At 45.2% G+C, this 18,221-nt stretch overlaps 1 protein-coding gene across 3 annotated transcripts in view; it reads right to left on the minus strand.

The window, feature by feature from the left end:
* Positions 1 to 18,221, minus strand: part of LOC105671552 (ankyrin repeat domain-containing protein 50) — a 56,984-nt gene that overhangs the window by 15,514 nt on the left and 23,249 nt on the right. For 2 of the 3 annotated variants that reach the window (XM_012365810.2, XM_012365809.2), the window contains exon 2: positions 10,367 to 10,411. The exons of the other annotated variant lie outside the window; for it this stretch is intronic. The gene's annotated coding sequence lies outside the window, so the exon portion shown is untranslated. The remainder of the gene's footprint in view (positions 1 to 10,366; positions 10,412 to 18,221) is intronic. 3 annotated transcript variants of the gene reach the window in all.

An 18,221-nucleotide genomic window follows, 5' to 3' on the forward strand; every position in this document is an offset into this window, starting at 1 on the left:
GCACAATATTTTTCATTCCGGAGTCCAGGAATCTCGGACAATCCTGCGATACATCCCACGACCCGGACATAATTTTTATTTCAACTTTTCTGTTGCTTCGACTGCTCTATATGCAGCCGGGCCGCCTTGCGCGAGCTTTCGTACGTATATCCGATATATACAGTACGCGGACTGCGTCCGAGAGAGAATTTGGAGACGGCAATTGCCCCCGAGTTATTGTATCATTTTCGAGTTTCCGTTTCGATTGCAGCCCCGCTTTATATGCACACACGCCGTCTGATTATGGCAATTAATTCCGGCCGCCTTTGTACGGGCGCGTCGACACCGCGGTGCGCGCATAAATTTTCCAATGGACCATGTCCCGGGCACTGTGCTTAAACCGGTTTCCGGTGGCATTCAACGCTTTCGCAGTATAACGCTGCATACGGTTTGCGGAGATCGGGCGCAGGTAAGTTATATCAAATTAACGCGTCGTTTATCGGCTTCTCTCCCACGCGCGCGCGCGCGCGCGCGCGAATTTGTCCGCGCGTTATATGCGCGCTGATTATACCGGAAAATTCTGCGACTGCGTCACGTACGACAAAAGCGTTTATTATAATATCCGAAAGTAACGATTGATTATTAGTATAATTTTTATTCGCAGAAACCAATTTACGCTCCCGACATTCTTCTTTTGTGCCACTAATGACGCGCGTGCTAAATTCAATTACCGAAGTCGCTCGACGAGCATCCGCGAACGTAGCTTGGAACGCAATTCGAGTTTCGTTATTTTTCCGATTTTCAATCTAGATAAGCGTTTTATAATTCCGATTTAAATTTCAGATAAGCTTCGACATACTTCCCTCAGCCGTATGCGAATCTTGCGAGCGCGCGTGTGTTTCAGAATAATATTACGACGCGCTCCCGTGACTTTTGACGTCGTGAATGCAGTTTGATGCCGCGTGCATGATGCATTTAATTGACCGTAATATCCTCCAATCGTCGGTTAAACTCGAATGTTTTTCACCGCCGTATTTATTCGTTCGGCATTGAACAGAAATATTTTTTTTTTTTTATCGTTGCATAATGCATCAGCTTCAATCGGAAGCGTTTAAGTTATGTGTGTGCGCTTTTCTAACGATTGATAAAACATATTATCAATATATAAAATTCCGCGAGAACGCAAAACTGCGAAAAATAGAGAATATTAGTGGAGATCGAGAACAAAAATTTCTTAAATTCGTTAAACGCTTACTGCGAGCTCGGTCTTAACGAATCCTCCGAGTTTAAAGGAGACAGCGAAAAAGCGCGAATCGTATTAGGCGAAAGCGCACAGTATTTACTCAAGCGCCCGCCCGAATTTCGCACAATGGTGTGCGTGAATTCTGTTCCGCCTAATTGGAATTACGCGCGAGACTCTCGAGGATTTTAATTAGAGCGTGCGTATTTTTGATTTCCCCCCTGATTTGAATCAACTTTTCTTTAAGGCAAGCGCGTCGTTTAGGTAAGCGAACAAATGTCCGCTCTTCGCCTTTTCATCGATGAAATATTTTCGCGGCGCTAAAGAGTGCGCATTTTCTGCAGAACTGTCGAAGCAATAATTGATATTGCGAGCGGATAACGCCGTCTGAATGAATATTCAAACCATAGCTTCTCTCGTACTGTCGCTTTTACTCCCGTCAATTAAAACGAAGCCGTCGCAATCGTGTGCTCACCCTCGAACGCTTTTAACCTAATTAGCATAATGTCAGCGGGAACGAAGTGAGCCGATGGAACACGCAATAGCGGCTATCTGCCTTAGGTGTCTGCAGGAAAATTAAAAGCGCAACGTAAAGCGACCGAGACGGCGGCTCTAAAAGCGGCGGCGCTGCGGCCGGAAAGCTCCTCTTGTTGCAAGGAAGAGCGCAAATTAAATTATTCGAAAAGTCTCGCGGGCATAATGGCCTCTATTATTTCCGCGCGAATTCCACGCTTAAACGCGCCTTATTCTTTGACCATTCCGCAAAGGATAACGAATGGAATACCTGGAAACCGCGCTCTCGAGCACCCGAAAGTATGTCGTTTCTCCTCTCCAGACCTGTTGTTCCGCTCGTTTCCTCTTGCCATTTCGTACGTTTAAATAAATCTCTTTTACTCGCGTTTTAACATAGTTTTGGTTAAATGCATTCGCGTTCTTGTTTCATTACATAAATATTTACCTCAAAGTGATGAGATCTTGAAATCCTAACGACGTTAACAGCCACATCTACAGAATTATCTAGCATTGGAGGCGGAAAAATGGGTCGGACGGAGCAGTTGAATCGACTCTATTTCGAGAACAAACTTTCCTTTTTCCTTTTGATTAAATAAGTTATTCAGATGCGCGGCGCGCGTCTATCGCTTCTCACGCGACACTCGTTCCTCTCTCTCTCTCTCTGCCGATAGTTCCAACAAGCGCTGGATACATCCAAACTCACTCCAGCCCTCCAAGACCCGCCGTTCGTTGCGAACATTTCGAGCGGACGTGTCGAGCAAGACGTGGCACAAAACGTGTCCAACACGCGGGAGATAGCACATGCCGCCCGGTGGGAGCTCCACCGGAGCGGAGTTTACGAAGAGGATGCGATAAAAATAGGTTCACCGAAAGCCGCGTTCCGATTGTACGCTCCGTCGCGAGAGAAAGCGAGCGAGGATTTTGTAGCGCTCGCCCCGCTCGCCCCGCCCGGCCCGCCCCGACGATAGTTTCGCGAAAACTTTTATGATCGAGTTATCGCGTTCGGTTCGGCTATTTTGTTTGTCTTGTTTGATTTGGCCGGGAGGCCTCTTCGCGAGGCAAAGTCGCCGTAAATTGAAGTTAGCTAACTCGGCGCTAGCAGCTGGAGGCGCTATGAATCATCGCCCCGCTACGTGGTCTCGCTTAATCTATATCTAAAATTCGAGGTGTTGTATATTCCGCCCGTTATTTCATCGTGGCTTCAAATTTCAACGGTACCGCGCTCTCTGTAATTCGCGCTATCACGAAGTTTTCAGGAGGTTTTCAGACGAAAAGAGATAATAATAATGAATAATGAATAAAATTACACATTCTGTCCCAAATAGCGTGTTGAAGAAATTTCAGAGCATTTTCACGTCGAATTTAAATGTGCTTCTAATTTTTCCTCATCTCGCAATTCTCGAGAGGCACATTGTAATCCGAGAAAATTATATTTTCTGTGTTAATATCAGTTTAAAATGTCAAATCTCTCTTATTACCAAGACATGTTTTTCCCCAAGTCATAAATCCATCAGCAGCGATTTTACAAAAAAATTCTCATATATTATGCTACTCATATAAACGCGACGTATAGTTCTTCAACGAAAAAAATTATAGAAAAAAGAGCTGTGAGAATCAAGCGCGCATGTCGGAGAGCAAAAGGTATTATAAATTAACATAGAACAACGTTACGAAACGTTTCGGTCCAATTTCGGGCCCTCTTCAATCTCAGAGATTAATTTATAACATCTTTTGCGCCCCGACATCGGCGCTTGGTTCTCATGATCATTCCTCTGTTTTTATACTATCATAAATTCGACGTGATGCATTTTGAAACATCACAGTCGCGCAAAAACTAAGAACGACCAAAAAATTACAATGATATTTTTATATCCAGCGTAAAAAACACTAAAATTCTTCATAAAATTCATGACAGCGCAGTGTAATTGACAATACCTCGTTTTCTTAGTTAATAAAAGTAATATTGTTTACAAGTCACGTCGCACATCGTCACGAACGGTGCTAATTTTCCGTGCAAAATCGCACGAGCACGAATGTCATTTCTCGCGTAACGTATCGGCCAAAGTTCGAGCTCGCACACACCGGTGATAGGAATGTGTAATTCTTGGGTGTTCCGGCTCGTTCCGAGCGGAAAGCCCGAGAACGAATGCCGGAAATATATATGGAACGGCGTGCACGCGCTATCTACTGCCGCAGGCGCAGGAAACGCGCTAGGACCGGAAATGAAGGATGTAGCGGGGACGGCGGAGAGAAAGAGAGAGGGAGAGAGAGAGAGAGAGAGAGAGAGAGAGAGAGAGAGAGAGAGAGAGAGAGCCCGCGTGTACGTACGGTGGTCCCTAATGAAATTCTAACGATGTGATACGGAGATTCCTGCAAACATTCGCACCGGAACTTGAAAGCAGGCCGCAACCTTGTCAGATTTAATCTTTGACGCTGAAAATACGGGATGAAGAAAAGTCGTACCTCGCGCGAATCGACGAGAAAGTATTTCTCGTCGCGGAAAATCGTTTCCATGTCGCGCATTGAAGGGAGAGACACGCGCGAATTCACGCCGCGCCGCCGAAGTCGCGAAGATTCGGCGGAGATGCGGCCACGCTTCAAGTGCGGGAACGATCGGCTGTGTGCTGCAATTCGTACGGATTATGTATGGACGCGATTTCGTATCCACTAGTCGCGGCGCGGCCTGCGTTCGATCCGATAAGTTTCGCAGTTGGATCCCGCGAAGTTAAGCGGATTGCTAAGTTCGAAAAGGATTGCCGCGCCGCGCCGCGGTACGATCGTAACTTCCGATCCCGCCGAATGCAATTCGTAATCCGTTATCGATCGAATCCGTCCTAATATATCTTCCCTCTCTCCAAACCCCCCCCCCTCATTCCGCCCGCCGCTCCTCCGCGAATAATGCAATCTTACCTCTCCCTCGTGATAACGCGTCTCCCCCGTCTATTCCGCCGAATTTTCTTACCGATTTTTTAGCGATCGACGGACAATCCGGTAGGAAAGTGCGGCCCTCGCTCGAAGGGCGGGGTCGTTAAAATTTCGCCCCGTAATTCCGTAATTGAAGAGTTCACGAGAGGTCGTCGGCGATTTCACTCGCGAGTGTCTGCTCGCGTTAACAATCCCGGGGACGCTTCAATTTGCGGCGAGGACGGCCGGGGCGGCCGCCATTGTCGTCGATATCGAGACTCCTTTCTTCTCGCTCTCCGCACGTGCCTACGATGTTTAATGCAATTTCCTCGCGACCTTATCGGGACGACGAGTTTCTTCGCCGTGTCCTGTCCGCCCACCCGCTCCCCCCCCCTCCCCTCCGTCCCCTCCCCAGCCCCCTTTCCCGCTTTTCGCGAGGAAAAGTCTTGGTTCGGGCGCGCGGAGCAATAAATTGCAGCTACTCGAATCAACTTTTGAATTACGACCCGGGAGAGCTCGTTACGAAAACCAGCGAAATCCTGTTAGTCGCGTTGCAACCGTAATGAACTTGTCTGACGTGGCTGGCAGCGCGCGAAAGGAAGACTTGCGCCGGGGCCTTGCCATCGGGAGCGGAGCGCGAGACCAAGAGTCTCGCGATGCTATCGAGAGCGCTGATTTCACTCGGCGTTCTGCTAAGAAACTTCTTGATTATTAACGACCAATTCGACCTGCCTTTCCGCGGTTTCGCTCGTCGCCGCGCTATCGCATTCTCTTTAAGGATACTCTAATTTATTCTACGAAACTTCACTCTGTTCCGTAAATGAGGCCGCCGGCTACAGTTTCTTTGAACTGAAAATAATCTTCCATATTTATTCCCAGATCATTAAAAAGTAAGAGTTCACGTGCCGTTTCACATAGTTGTTATTTTCAATTGATGGCAAGGCCTTTGACTTCGGAGATAACCGTGTGAGTAGATCCCGACTTTTACTTTCGCTGAGAAAAGGTTAGAATTATATTTATTAACAGAATAAACTGTACATCTCTTAGGAAAAATACTTTGCGGAAAATATGAGCAATGTATTTTGAAAATAAATTTAAACAAAGTAGCGAAATATTTAAAATGATCACTTATCGCTTACACTCAAAAAAATATTTCGCTGATGTAGTTAGATTTCTAGATATCGCAACAAGAATGTATCGCTATTTTTCGTATCTGTGAAAACATTGTTTGTCATATAGAAATACATATAGAATTTATAGCAGTAATGTTCTAGCAATAGCTTCTGAAAAATTTAGGTACCATTGCTAAATGTTATTCATTGCATGATCTAACACGTGATTGATCTTATATAGATAGGCGCTTTAGAGAAACTTTCTTTTTAAAGTTCACAAACAATACAGATATATATTCTGTTTCTGTCATCTAAACTGATTAAGTAATTACATATGCAATATCACAACAGTTGCTAATCATTTATCTGTTTTAGTTAATTTTTTACACCTAGAAAATTTTAGCTATTATTGCAAGATCATTTTTTTGAGTGTAAGATAAAAGTGATATTTTAGAAAACCGATAGCGATGAATACGATCACACTTCGAACTTCGCGTGCCTTGACGTCTACGTCGAATTTCAATATCTCTCGATGCGGTCGAAATAAAAGTATGTATGCAACAATGCAGGTCGCTATTTTTCCCTCTTTGTGCGGCATTCATATGCGAAGTCACATGCAACGTCGTGTGTGCATTGATAAGCAACGGTTTGACGAAAACGTCGCGGGTTTAAAGGTAAAGCTTCTAAGCGAATGCACACCTACTTTATATGTAGGTTCTCGTGTAACAGTGCGAAATATAACACCGAACCGACGGAGGCGAGCTTTCTCGTGTAGTTTCTTCCGGCATTTCAGGTCTTTCTGCTACAGCTACTAAAAAGTTTGTTACCTTTTTAGGAGGGGGGAGGGGGGGGGGGGGTATTGTCTTCAGTCGGCGAAGGAGTGAAACGCCGGACTAAAGAGGGGCTTTCGCGCGAGCCGGCGAGATAAGGCGAGGGCTGGAAAATGGGCGTCGCTACGACATACGACGGAATAGATGCCGATAAGAGCAATCCTGAGGGGTGCGTTTCCACACAGCCCGACCTAAGTGTCGACGACGAGAATGTACGATAAAGATCGTACGAGGGGTAAAGGCCGGCGCGTGATATTATTAGTCCGCGTTACTCGCGGAAATGACATGTCCGTAACGCACGTATCGCATTATACCTTAAAACGTTATTCTCGCAGATAACGCACACAAGATACCAAAAAAAAAAGGTGGGGGGAGATATTTGACGTTAAGCACATGCGCGATAAACGCAATGTTTGGCGGTGTACGTCAATTTGCTGCAAGATCTAATTCGCCCGCAATATAGCACGTCGATGCAAATTTCCGCACGAGAAAGAGAACTTTACGTGAGCCAATAAATCTACTCCTGCCTTTTCGCTGCTCCTATTACGGCGGTACACGTCCCATAGAACGATATCACCGTCTGATAACCGGAACCGAGCCGAGATTCGCATCTGCGAATAATGCAAGCTCCTCCGAAATACCATTGTCATGATTTACCGCGCCAAACCAGAAGATAATCAACAATTCCGATCCTCGGCCATTAGTCGATCTTTATCGCGCGCAAATTTACCCGGGATTCGCACGCATTCTTGTCGCTGTTTGGAATTTCGAGCAAATATCGCTCTAGCGAGCCGACTTTCACAAAAAAAAAAATTCAGTGCAGCGAGAGATAATTTCAAAATCTCGCCGATTTCATTCGCCTTTCACACAATCGATGCTAGCGCGCCGAAAATTTCACGTATATCATTCTTAATTGTTACATTTCATCACGCGTGTCCGATCTATTTATTTTTTTCGGATGCACTATCTGCATAATGCACGACGTGATCCATTAGAAAAAATCGTAGCTCCGCATTAAATTACATTCGTCATCTCTCGCGACACACCGCGCCGCGATACATTTCATTGACAGCGACACCAATCTACACTTTCACGATGAATGCGCTCAAGCAGCCACGCTTCATCAATCACGAGGAAAGTTCGCTGTCTCTGGCAGAGCTGATTTTCATTAAATTGATATACCGATTCCCCGTATCTCCGGCAAGCCTCTCCGCTATTCCCTCGCAAATGTTTCGCGGGCATTGTGAGAAGTTAAACGAGTCATATTTAGCTCGCGAGCAGCGGTACACATGAATATAACATCGAGAAATTTCGTCGGGAAAATGTTTTCCAGAGAGGGTAAGATTTCGAAGATATTTCCCGCAGACCACCTGCATTATATATTAAAGATCAAATTCTGTTTCTCTCGCTGTCCAATAACTGTTCGCGTAATAGGCGCTGAAAAGTGGCAAGCGCAGCGCGATATTGATAAGATCATCGGGCGGTGAATTCCACGTCGAAAGAGGGAAAGAGATGGGAGAAAGAAATTTCCGGGAAACGGACGAGGAACGAGTTCGGAAGGAATAAGCGAGACGATAACAGGTGAAAGAGAGAGAGAGAGAGAGAGACAGGGTTCGCGTCTCGGAAATACTATATAAACAGGGTTGTATTGTAGACTAACAGCATTGTCCGCAAGCGTGCAAGACTAGGCACCGAGATCCAGTCTGATTTCGCGAGACAAAGCCTCCGCGACGAGGCTGCCAACAGGGGAATGAACAATTATACACGCGTCGTCTGCCCCGTTTCGTCTGCTAAGAAGCCTTAATTAACGCGGGCTTTCGGCGAGCGTCTCCGCGCATATATCTCGCAAATGCATCCTCCTTTTTTCCTCTCGCCGCGCCGCGATAATCCTTTAATGCGTTCGCGATAGATTACCCGCGCGATAGATTGCACGGAGCGCGATGCAATCGGAATAATTGGGATGTCGTTGAAACTAAAGCCCGCACAAGCCCGAAGAGATAATTGCGATAATAGAGAGGGAAGCCAACTTCCAAAATACTTCCCCTTTTGGAACTTTGTAATCAAATCAGACGTTTCATCCGCGGCTTCCATCCGCTTTGACGTCGCTGTCGCATCGATGGATCCTGGATTCTCGCCGTATCACGGCGAAGAAGTGATTTCGCGGTGGCGGAATAGCAGCACGCGTTGTGCGCCCTGCATTATGGAGGTCATCCGGCCATCCGAGAATGTCAGGGCGTTACATAAAGGCCGTTGCCAGGCGCACTGGCGGACGATGGAGAAAATCAACCCGGCGCGCGGTGGCGCGGAGGCGCCCTGCGCCTCCTTCGTCGCGCGCCAGGCCGGAAAAGGTCAAATGTGAGGGAAAGACGCGCACTCTTGGCATTCGACAGCATTATCAACGAACCGTTGGCAACGGCCTCCTTCGAATACCAAAGGGAAAAAAGCGCGAAATCCGGAACTAACATTTGGCAAACAGTTTCTCGATCGTCGAATATTTATATGCCCCTTAAAAACGTTTCGATAGCGGCGAAAAGAATATTAGAAAGATCGAATTCCGCAACAAACGATTGAATTCCTTTAGTAAAGCTGAAAACTTTTTATAACGAATAAAATCGCATCTTCATAAATGTCAATATTTACACATATTGAAAAAAAAAAAAACATTCTTCGTCGTTTTAGAAATAAATCTGTTCAATAACTTAATGGCAAACTGATAAGCGGAATCGACATGGCGCGATGTAATCAAGTGACGAACTGGTTTATTGCTCTCGGAAAAATCTTCATTTTTCCCACAAACTTTGCTACTAAGATTGTTATTAGTGATTACACCAACTAAAGTAACGGATCTGAGTAACAATCGAAGTTTTTACGTGACAGCGATAAATAGCACACATTTAACAAAGTATGCCATCGAAGTGTTTTATAGTGTCGCTCCCTTCTGACAGCTGAAACAGCTCCCTCGGAGCTTCGGTCCGAGCTTTCGCATCCCTTTCCCTTTCGATAACTACGTAAGTACACATAAAAATAGCTAGTAACCTCTTCAGGTAAAGGGCTCCTGGGGGAGCAGCGTTAGAAGCACGTGCCGTGAATTTTGGATACGATTCTGGGCGCGTACCTCTGTCGCCTCTCCATCTCTCCTCCCGTCCCTCCCCCCCGCCGCGCCACCTCGGCACGAACATTGCCAATATTCGACGTCCTAAATCCACCTTTCGACCTTTTCGCCCACTCGACCAAGACCGTGTTGTCTCTCAAAATCTATATGTAACATTTACAGATCCGATATTCGCGATGTATATGCGTGTGGCGATAAAGCAAAATTCGATTCTCTTCGAGGATTATCGAGTCGAAATGAAACGGTCGATTTATGCTATCGCTCGCGACACGAGTAATACTTCAGTATTACGATAATGTACGCGCGCGTATCGCGCACGGTCTCGGATAAAAAGGCGCGGAAATATTATCGGCGACGTGCGAAAGAGTCTTTTTTTCGACGAATTAAGCCTCGGGAGTGCAACTGCGGATACCTTAACACCGTCATATTGTAAGACTTCCCCGTCGTTACTTTTTATCACAAATGGGAAAAGCTTAATACGACAGAGCTGCGAATTTCCCGCGAGGAGAGCCGAAACTCTTTTACGACGCATCGACACGGCGCAACAAAGTTTTCCGCATTAGCACGACATCGCATAAAACAAGAAAAAATATTTTCCAGGTACCGCTGGGACTCATTTTGGATAAGTTTCATACTAGTTGGACGTAGCTCTCGGAGGATTTCAAAAATTACTTACCAACAAGTCCGGCGAGGTAGACTAATTCTCCAGGAAGTTCGTGACCTGAAAAAAGAACGATCCCACTTAATACATTTTCGCCCGCATCTTAATTTTATTTTATAAGGTTAAAACTCTCTCTTGCATCTAAAAGAACGCGGGGAATAGATTAATGCGCACTGCATCGCGTATTTTAAAATCCTTCGCTCTTGACGCATATCTTAGAACTTGCGGCAGAGTACAGCAATCCCAATGGGATTTGCAGGTAATATGCTTTCCACTGCAAGTTTTTATCACTTTTAATCCATAAATACAACAAATAAAAAGATTAAATCTATTATACATTTACAATTCCTATATAAAAATATTAGGATTTATAAGCCAAAAAAAGATTGTGTAGCATTTTTCGATTTTCCATATATTCACGTAAAGAATGAAAATTAACACTAATACTAACTAAACTCTGATAAAAAAATAACTAATAAAAGTTCTAAATATTGAGTTATAATTTTCCAATAGAAAGTATTATTGTTTTTTACGCAACACGTTTAAAACATCGTTTCACTTGATTGCAAAAGAATATTTAATTTACGTGTTAACAAGAAAAAAGAATATGAATTAATTTTAAAAAACTCGAAAGTTCTTACCACGCAACCCACTAATTTACGAAACAATTTTTTCATCCCCGTCTATTTATAATCAAATCGATTGCGAATTGTACGCGCGAAAGATCAATTTTCGATGACGTATGCTTGGAACTTTGGAAAGCCACAAATTCCGGTTAGAAACCCGATCGTATGAATGGCTCGTAACAATTTCAGCCAGCCCGGAGGAATTATATCTGCTATGGTTACACCGTAGTTACAGAGCCAGATACAGTAATGAGCGGTTTCTCACTTTGCGGGGCAACGTGGGCCGCGGGAGGGCTAAAGATTAATTCCACGTCAGGCACAAATCCGGCACGTGGCATAAATCTTGGGCGCGAGCCCGTGAACGCGCTCCTCTTAAGGAGCGCGGCGCACACGGGCGTTTGTTCGGTTCGCCTCGGCTTACCTCCGCATTACACCGAGCATCGGTTCCGTTGCGTACTTCATCGTCTGCTTTCGTCCCGTTCGCGTAATCTCCGCTGACATTTCTCACTCGCGTATTTATATATATTACGCCGGGGAGTTTAATAATAAATGGGCGATTACGCGATAACACGGGGAGGGGAGAGATCGCGAATAAACGCGTAAAAAGGAAAAATGTTCGTTAAAACCCGGCAATTATGCATCGCCGAGTTTTAATCTGCTTCATTGGTTTTACACTCCTTCTTGAAATCCGCAGACAACTGGTATTCCCTCTCTCGATCTGCTCCGGTCGTCAAGATAACATAACGGGAACGGGAGGAGGCAAAAAAAAGAAAAGTACGAAGCAAAACCGAATCGATGCAGCAGCCGGAGCGGCCATTTAGTAACTTTAGTAATTTATAAAGCAACTTTTTCGTTTAAGACCAAAGTAAACTGAAACTACAGCGAACCGAACGGAGATGCAATACATCGCGCCTGTTTTAGTTCGTAACACATTATGCAGCGGCCAGCGATCAAGATCGATAGTCGCAATTAAACGATGACTGCCCCCCCCCCCCCCCGCCTCGCTCAAGAGACGAATAAAAAGCACGGCCGCAACTTTCTACATTGTCGCCGATGTATAATGCCGGGGGCGATAAAGAGCGCGCATAAAATGCCCGGCATCGAATAAATCACGTTTGCTGCATCCGCGTCTTTTGTATATACTCGCGTACGCGCGCACCGTCCGCTGGAACAGCAGCTGTATTTGCTTTCATTGAATGTGCCGGTAAACGAATGCCGTTCCGCCGTGACGCGCGCGAGAAAAAGTTTGCCGGCGATTAACCAACTTTCCTCAGTTCATCGCGAGAAATTCCCGTGTCGACCCAATCATCGAGGATAATTATTGTTAATTTTATTGGCATTTAATTTTCAAATATTCACCTATCAATCCCGATGTGTTATTCTTGTTTAATTTCGCGGTTAATTTTGATTGTGATAAGAGCGCTAATTTTGAGTATTCCGAAGATTCTGAACTGGTGTGAAGCAAGAAAACTGTGCGTTCGCGAAAGAACACTTCCGAATGTATTTATGACGCAACAATGGAGTGACGCGCGGTAGGCCAAAAGTTGCAGAATCCATCCCTTCCGTTTTGCAAACGACTGCGTACGTACGGTGCCTTAGGGACTTTTCGTGTTTCTTCCAAACTACTCGCATAAAGATGCTATTATCAAAACGTCCAGCGTCTAGACGGAAAACTCCTTCGAGAGAAGAGGCGCGTTCGATACGCTCCGTCGACTCTGCCTGTCGTTTCTTACAGCAGAGAAACACAAGTCGACACAGGGCGAAAAAAAAAAAAAAAAACGACAACGAGATTAGCGTATCCATAAAAATTGATGCAAATTATTAGCGGAGTTGGTGATAAAGAGGATAATTTCAAGAAGGTTCTTCGCAACTTTGCGCCTACAGCTTAATTGAGCGCGCAAAAAAGCGATATCGATAGGACATTGTTTTCGCGAACGCGGCATTTTATTTTACGCCGCGCGATGATTATGTGACGAGAAAATTTTGCATACTGATGCATATTCATCCGCTACTTAACTTTGGCGACGAGTTCGCGGTATTAAATAAAAATGCGATTTGTGCCGCAACTGCAATTTTGGGGCTATTTGCCGCGGGTGTGATTCGATTAGCAAATGCAAATTGCATTTCACGCACGCTTATTCCCCGTACAAGCGTCCAAACGCAGATTACCGAAACACTAATTGTAACGCTGATAAAAAAAAGAGGTTGGTCGGATTCGTCAATTATTCGCACCGCACCGAGGAAATTGAGTTTCTAAATTCTTAATGTTATATAATCATAATATATCGGTCGTAATGCAATGTGCATTTGTAACATTTGCTTAATCGAATGTTATTTCGAGAGAGAAGAGCAGCATATTGTTTCCTGCTGCGAGCCTAATAATGCTGCGCGATGAAAGAGAAGAGCAGTGTACGCTCTTATTTAATTGAAACAAACGCGCATCGGAAATCGACGTCGTTCATTATTTAAAATATTTAGCAACTGCGAAAGTACCGTAATTACGCAGAAAGCAAATGGAATCTGGCGGCCGGTGATCCCAGAGCCGATCGCGTCACACAATCATACTGCGAGCAAAATAGAATTTCTGGCATTTTCGCGTCGCCGGTTGCCCGGGCGACTGGACTTTTCTCCAATGCCGACGGAATTAACTGCCGTTAACTGCAGTCAAATACGAGATCTGTATAAAGTGCGAAAACGAAGTGGCAATTACATTCCGTCGAGCGGAAATGCTTCGTCGGCCTAGTCCCGTCATCGATCGTCATCAGAGGTGGTTTCCAAGGTGGAACTTCATTTTTAGAATTTAACCCTCCGAACAGGAACGTCAAGGTTTCGATTCTGGTACAGAATTTCCTTTCCTCTCGCATGAAAACTCTGTCCAAATTGACCGTTTTTCGTTTCGCGACATCCCATATAAACGTCGGAGCCTCGCCGCGAGCACGTGACGGTGTTTTCATAAAATTTAATCTGGACCGCGCGGCGGGACTTAATATCGGCCGTGCCACGCCGATCCTTACAAATGTATTCGAGTATCCGGCAATCGATCCGCTCTCGAGAGATGCTCACCCTCGACGGCGGGCTTAGTTGATTGAAAGCCAGATTAAAGTTTTTCGCGGATTCCATTCTCGTGGATATGAAACGGCTAAAAGTTCATTTCGCCTCTCGCGAACCGCCGTGCGCCGGATCTGGATTAAACATCCGGGGGTTATCGGATTCAATCGGAAAAATGTGTACATTTGCATTCGTGATGAGAATACAGATTCGGGGCGTGTCTCTCTCTCTTCTGCCCGTGTCGCGCCCGCGCGTAACTTTCGAAATAAGTTATTTAAATGCATAAATGTGCATGCGTGCTCATGGCTCTCCGCAAATAAAGCGTAACTGAGCAGCATTATTTGCAGTAGCAATATTTGCGATAAGGGAAATATGTAGGCGCGCGCGTGTTTTTATTACACGCTTTCAATGTAATTCTTCCCATTAAAATTTTAATTAAGAGTTTTTTTTAAATGAAAACATCGCAGCAGATTATTTCTACGAATTAATGCACTGCCCTATTATTTATCCATGTCTCCGATCTATGTCCGCCTTAATTTATAAACGGAGGCTCTCCCACTCGATGATTTATAACCAGAAACTTATTAGTTTCCTGATATTCTCGCTAAAGATAAATCGATTTCGAGCTTGCAACGATGAATGTTATCCATCCACTTTCCGTCAATTTCAGAACGCTCCGTGTAGAACGAAACGAAGCCCAAGCCCTGACGCTCACAACATCATCGTAATACGACTATGATCGAGCGTGTTGCGAACACATGGTGCTACAGCAGCATGATACCAAGAGCCAGCGACACATACACGGCCCGGCTCTATAATGACGCTCGTCGCACGCGAAAAGCGTGTACACACATTTCCGCGATGCATGCGTGCGCGCGAGTGTCGGTTCGTTGAGGACATCGGAGAGCCCGAGACATCCGGTACAATACCCTCTTGTCGCCGCTTATAATGGGCCGCTGGTTCCTCGCATTGTTCCAAGGTTGCATTATATGCGCTTAAATTACCACGGCGACGCGACGTTTCCAAATGCGGAAATCTCGCAAGATGGATACATTTCTTGCGCGTATCCTAAATACGTTTATTTACTTAAAAAAAAAATTGTGCTTCATTAACAAGCGATTAAAGGACGCGCAGAAAGGCGAGTCGCGGGAGAAAACTTTTCTACGATTAAAAAAAAAAAGATATTTATTTTCTAGTGAATTTTGCAGGGACATTTTTGACGGTGTCAATAATATCGTGCGCGCTGGATCGTTGCGGAGCGCTAAAGTTACGCACGAAATCGTGCGCAAAGTTCATTACCGCGCTTCCGGCCGCGGTTCGTAGAAGCTCGTTGGGTGATTAGTTCGTTCCGTGCCTGCATAGGGCTTTATAGTTCGCATAGCCCATAATGAATTTCATTCTGCCTACGTACGTGACATTATTAGCCTCGAGGGCTGGACGACGCGCGAGTAGAAGAGGCAACGACTCATTAGGGAAGTGTTCCGGCTTTTGATCCGTTCTGATGCGGATCCTCCGCGGTATGAATGTATACTCTGATTGCCAGATAACAAGCCGCCGCAAATTTGCATCTGCAATGCCTAACGAAGAGAAACATCCGGCTGAATGTAACAAGTTGTTTGCCAAATTGTCCGATATACCGACGCGTCGATGGAAATGTGTAACAGCTTCTTCAATATGATAATCATTTCTCTTTCTAAAACCTTCGGCAATACAATTTGCGTTGAATATATTGAAATATCTAAATCTGTCCGCTTCGGCTAACAAGTAAATGAGATGTTTATTTGCCGAACGTTGTAATCGAGTTCTGTCCGAGTTTCTAAGCGTGCTGCGTGAAAAAACAACGACAGCATCTCTCTATTGAAAAATCCGAAATTACTTATTACACATCTTAATGTTAATACGAAAGACTCGTTGCGGATTTTCACATTAATGTGAAATACAATTACAAGGAGGCAGACAACTGTACGCGCGCGCGCGCTTAGTAAATACTTTTCATCTGAAAATCTCATTTCACAGCGGCGGAGTAGCTTCCAATTTGAGAATTAATCACTTGAGAGCGCGCAGGTAAGGTACTCTATTCTCCGCGGCCATCTCTCCTGCACTCGTCGTTCGCCTGACAAGCGCGAGATTAATACGAGAATAATTCATCTTCTCCCGAAGATAGCTCCATCTCCCTCGCATTCCTCTAATCTGCCGGCCGTGGGCAGCGCGCGAGACTAATTTATTCCGCGCTAATATTACAGCGTACGGTTTACACCGCGCGCAATAATTAATCTCGCACTACCGCGTACGTGACCTTGGCGGCGGCGGCGGCGGCGGCGGCGGCGGCGGCCACGAAGGTACGATAGGAACCAAACCGCGACGCGGAAGCACCGCAAGGCTTCGCGACTCGTTAAGGACCCATTCTCGTATCTCTCGTGTTACGCCGCAGTTTACCCGCGTCGGTTACGGCCGCTTATGCGATCATCGCACGATACCCGGGCTTCCTCTCGCAGTCAATAAATTGCATCTTCAGGCGGCGGTTTTTCGTACTACTTTCAACGCGTTCGTGCGCCACGCGCGGCCAGGAAAATAAATGTCGCATTTCCATAAAACTGCGACGGTTATGCGACAGCGAAATGTCACGAAAATTGCAGGACAGATTTCCAGATTTCAAGAGAGACAGATGTGCAATTTAATACCGCGATTTTGCCGCGCCATAAATTCCGGTCCAATTTCTCGTCGCGGGTTGATACGCGCGAATCACGTAACATCGTGTTTCGCAGCGAGAGAAAACGTACACGGGAGAGGCCTATACACTATAAATGGCGCAACGGCTGCACGGGGAAGATGTTTCTGTAATCCACACGCGGCGCCGACTAGTTTTTCATCGGCCTCCCCTCGGAGCAATAAAACTCGGAGGCGAGGGGCCTGGGCCTGCACTAAATATATCCGGGATATACTCTCAGCGAGAAGGAAGGCGTCAAGTCGTGCCTTCGAAACCCATGAACCGGCCAACGGTTCAAGCAACTCTCGAACCCGGGGAATATAAGTAGTAGTTAATGACCGCGTCGGCTATTAACCTCTTTCGAGTTATCGTCGGTTATAGAGTCATTAATACGTCCGCACATCGTACGTTATCTCTAATTAAGCTTTGGCAGTAAACATCAATTCTCCGCAATTCCCCGTATATTTGATGCAGCGCGAAATAACAGTTAATTATCTCCGAAAGTCTTTGCGAGTAAAATAAGCACACGCTTCTCGCTTCTTTTCAGATGCAAAAAATTATCTTTCTTCCCTTTCGCAGACTTTCAGATTAATTTTATACGAGTTGCGGGAAAATCGGGAAAGGTGATCTCGCCACTGGCGATTCAATAGAACTCTACTCTGGAGTGAAATTCTTCTTTCAAAGAGCTACCGGTTTCTAATTTTATCTAACCCGTAAAAACCCGACGGAATCTTTTGCATCAATAAAAGTTTGCAATATAAATTTTACATCGGACAACAAACTGAAAAAGATAATTGACCGATGATCGCGAATCGAGCTTGTAAATCGCGGTGAAATATTCCCGTCGCGATTTCTTATAGCCGCGCGCTTTTCTTGAAACTCGGCTAATTTGGAGTGATCGTATCAGACGTACGTCGTTAAGTCTCGCTGGTTTCTCTATGTACACTAGAGCATAACGCGGTGCGTCGGTGCGGTGCGCACGCGTCCACATGTTTAATTCATGACGATGCATTACTCATTCATTCATGCGATCATGCGGAAGGCACTTCCGAGAAGAATGCCGTAATAAGATTCTGGAAGAGGATATCTTTCTTGCCCTTGCCCACTGTGTATCTTTCGTCGTGTATGATATTGTAAGACGGCGCCATGGGAGCGAGCGACTACGACATAAACCGCATGCATCAAACCAAAATAAAGAGATTCTTGCATTCGAATTGGCTTTGAAGTAAAGAAGAAAAGCCGCTTTTTTTCCCCTTTCTTTACGCGGAATGCCTGGCAAGAAATAATGTTTCCGCGCGATCGTAGATCTATACGCGATAACAAATGCAATGTTGCAGATGTAGTATTTGTTAATATTGTGGGAATATATTACAATGTAATAGAACACGTATTATATACTCTGACGGATTATATGTACCGTATTATTCACCGAATGGTCGGTGATCTGTTTATGCGAGGAAAACAATAGATACTTTTGATCATCCGGACA

Source organism: Linepithema humile, chromosome 3, assembly GCF_040581485.1.
Source record: "Linepithema humile isolate Giens D197 chromosome 3, Lhum_UNIL_v1.0, whole genome shotgun sequence".
In the NCBI taxonomy this organism is placed as follows: domain Eukaryota; kingdom Metazoa; phylum Arthropoda; class Insecta; order Hymenoptera; family Formicidae; genus Linepithema; species Linepithema humile.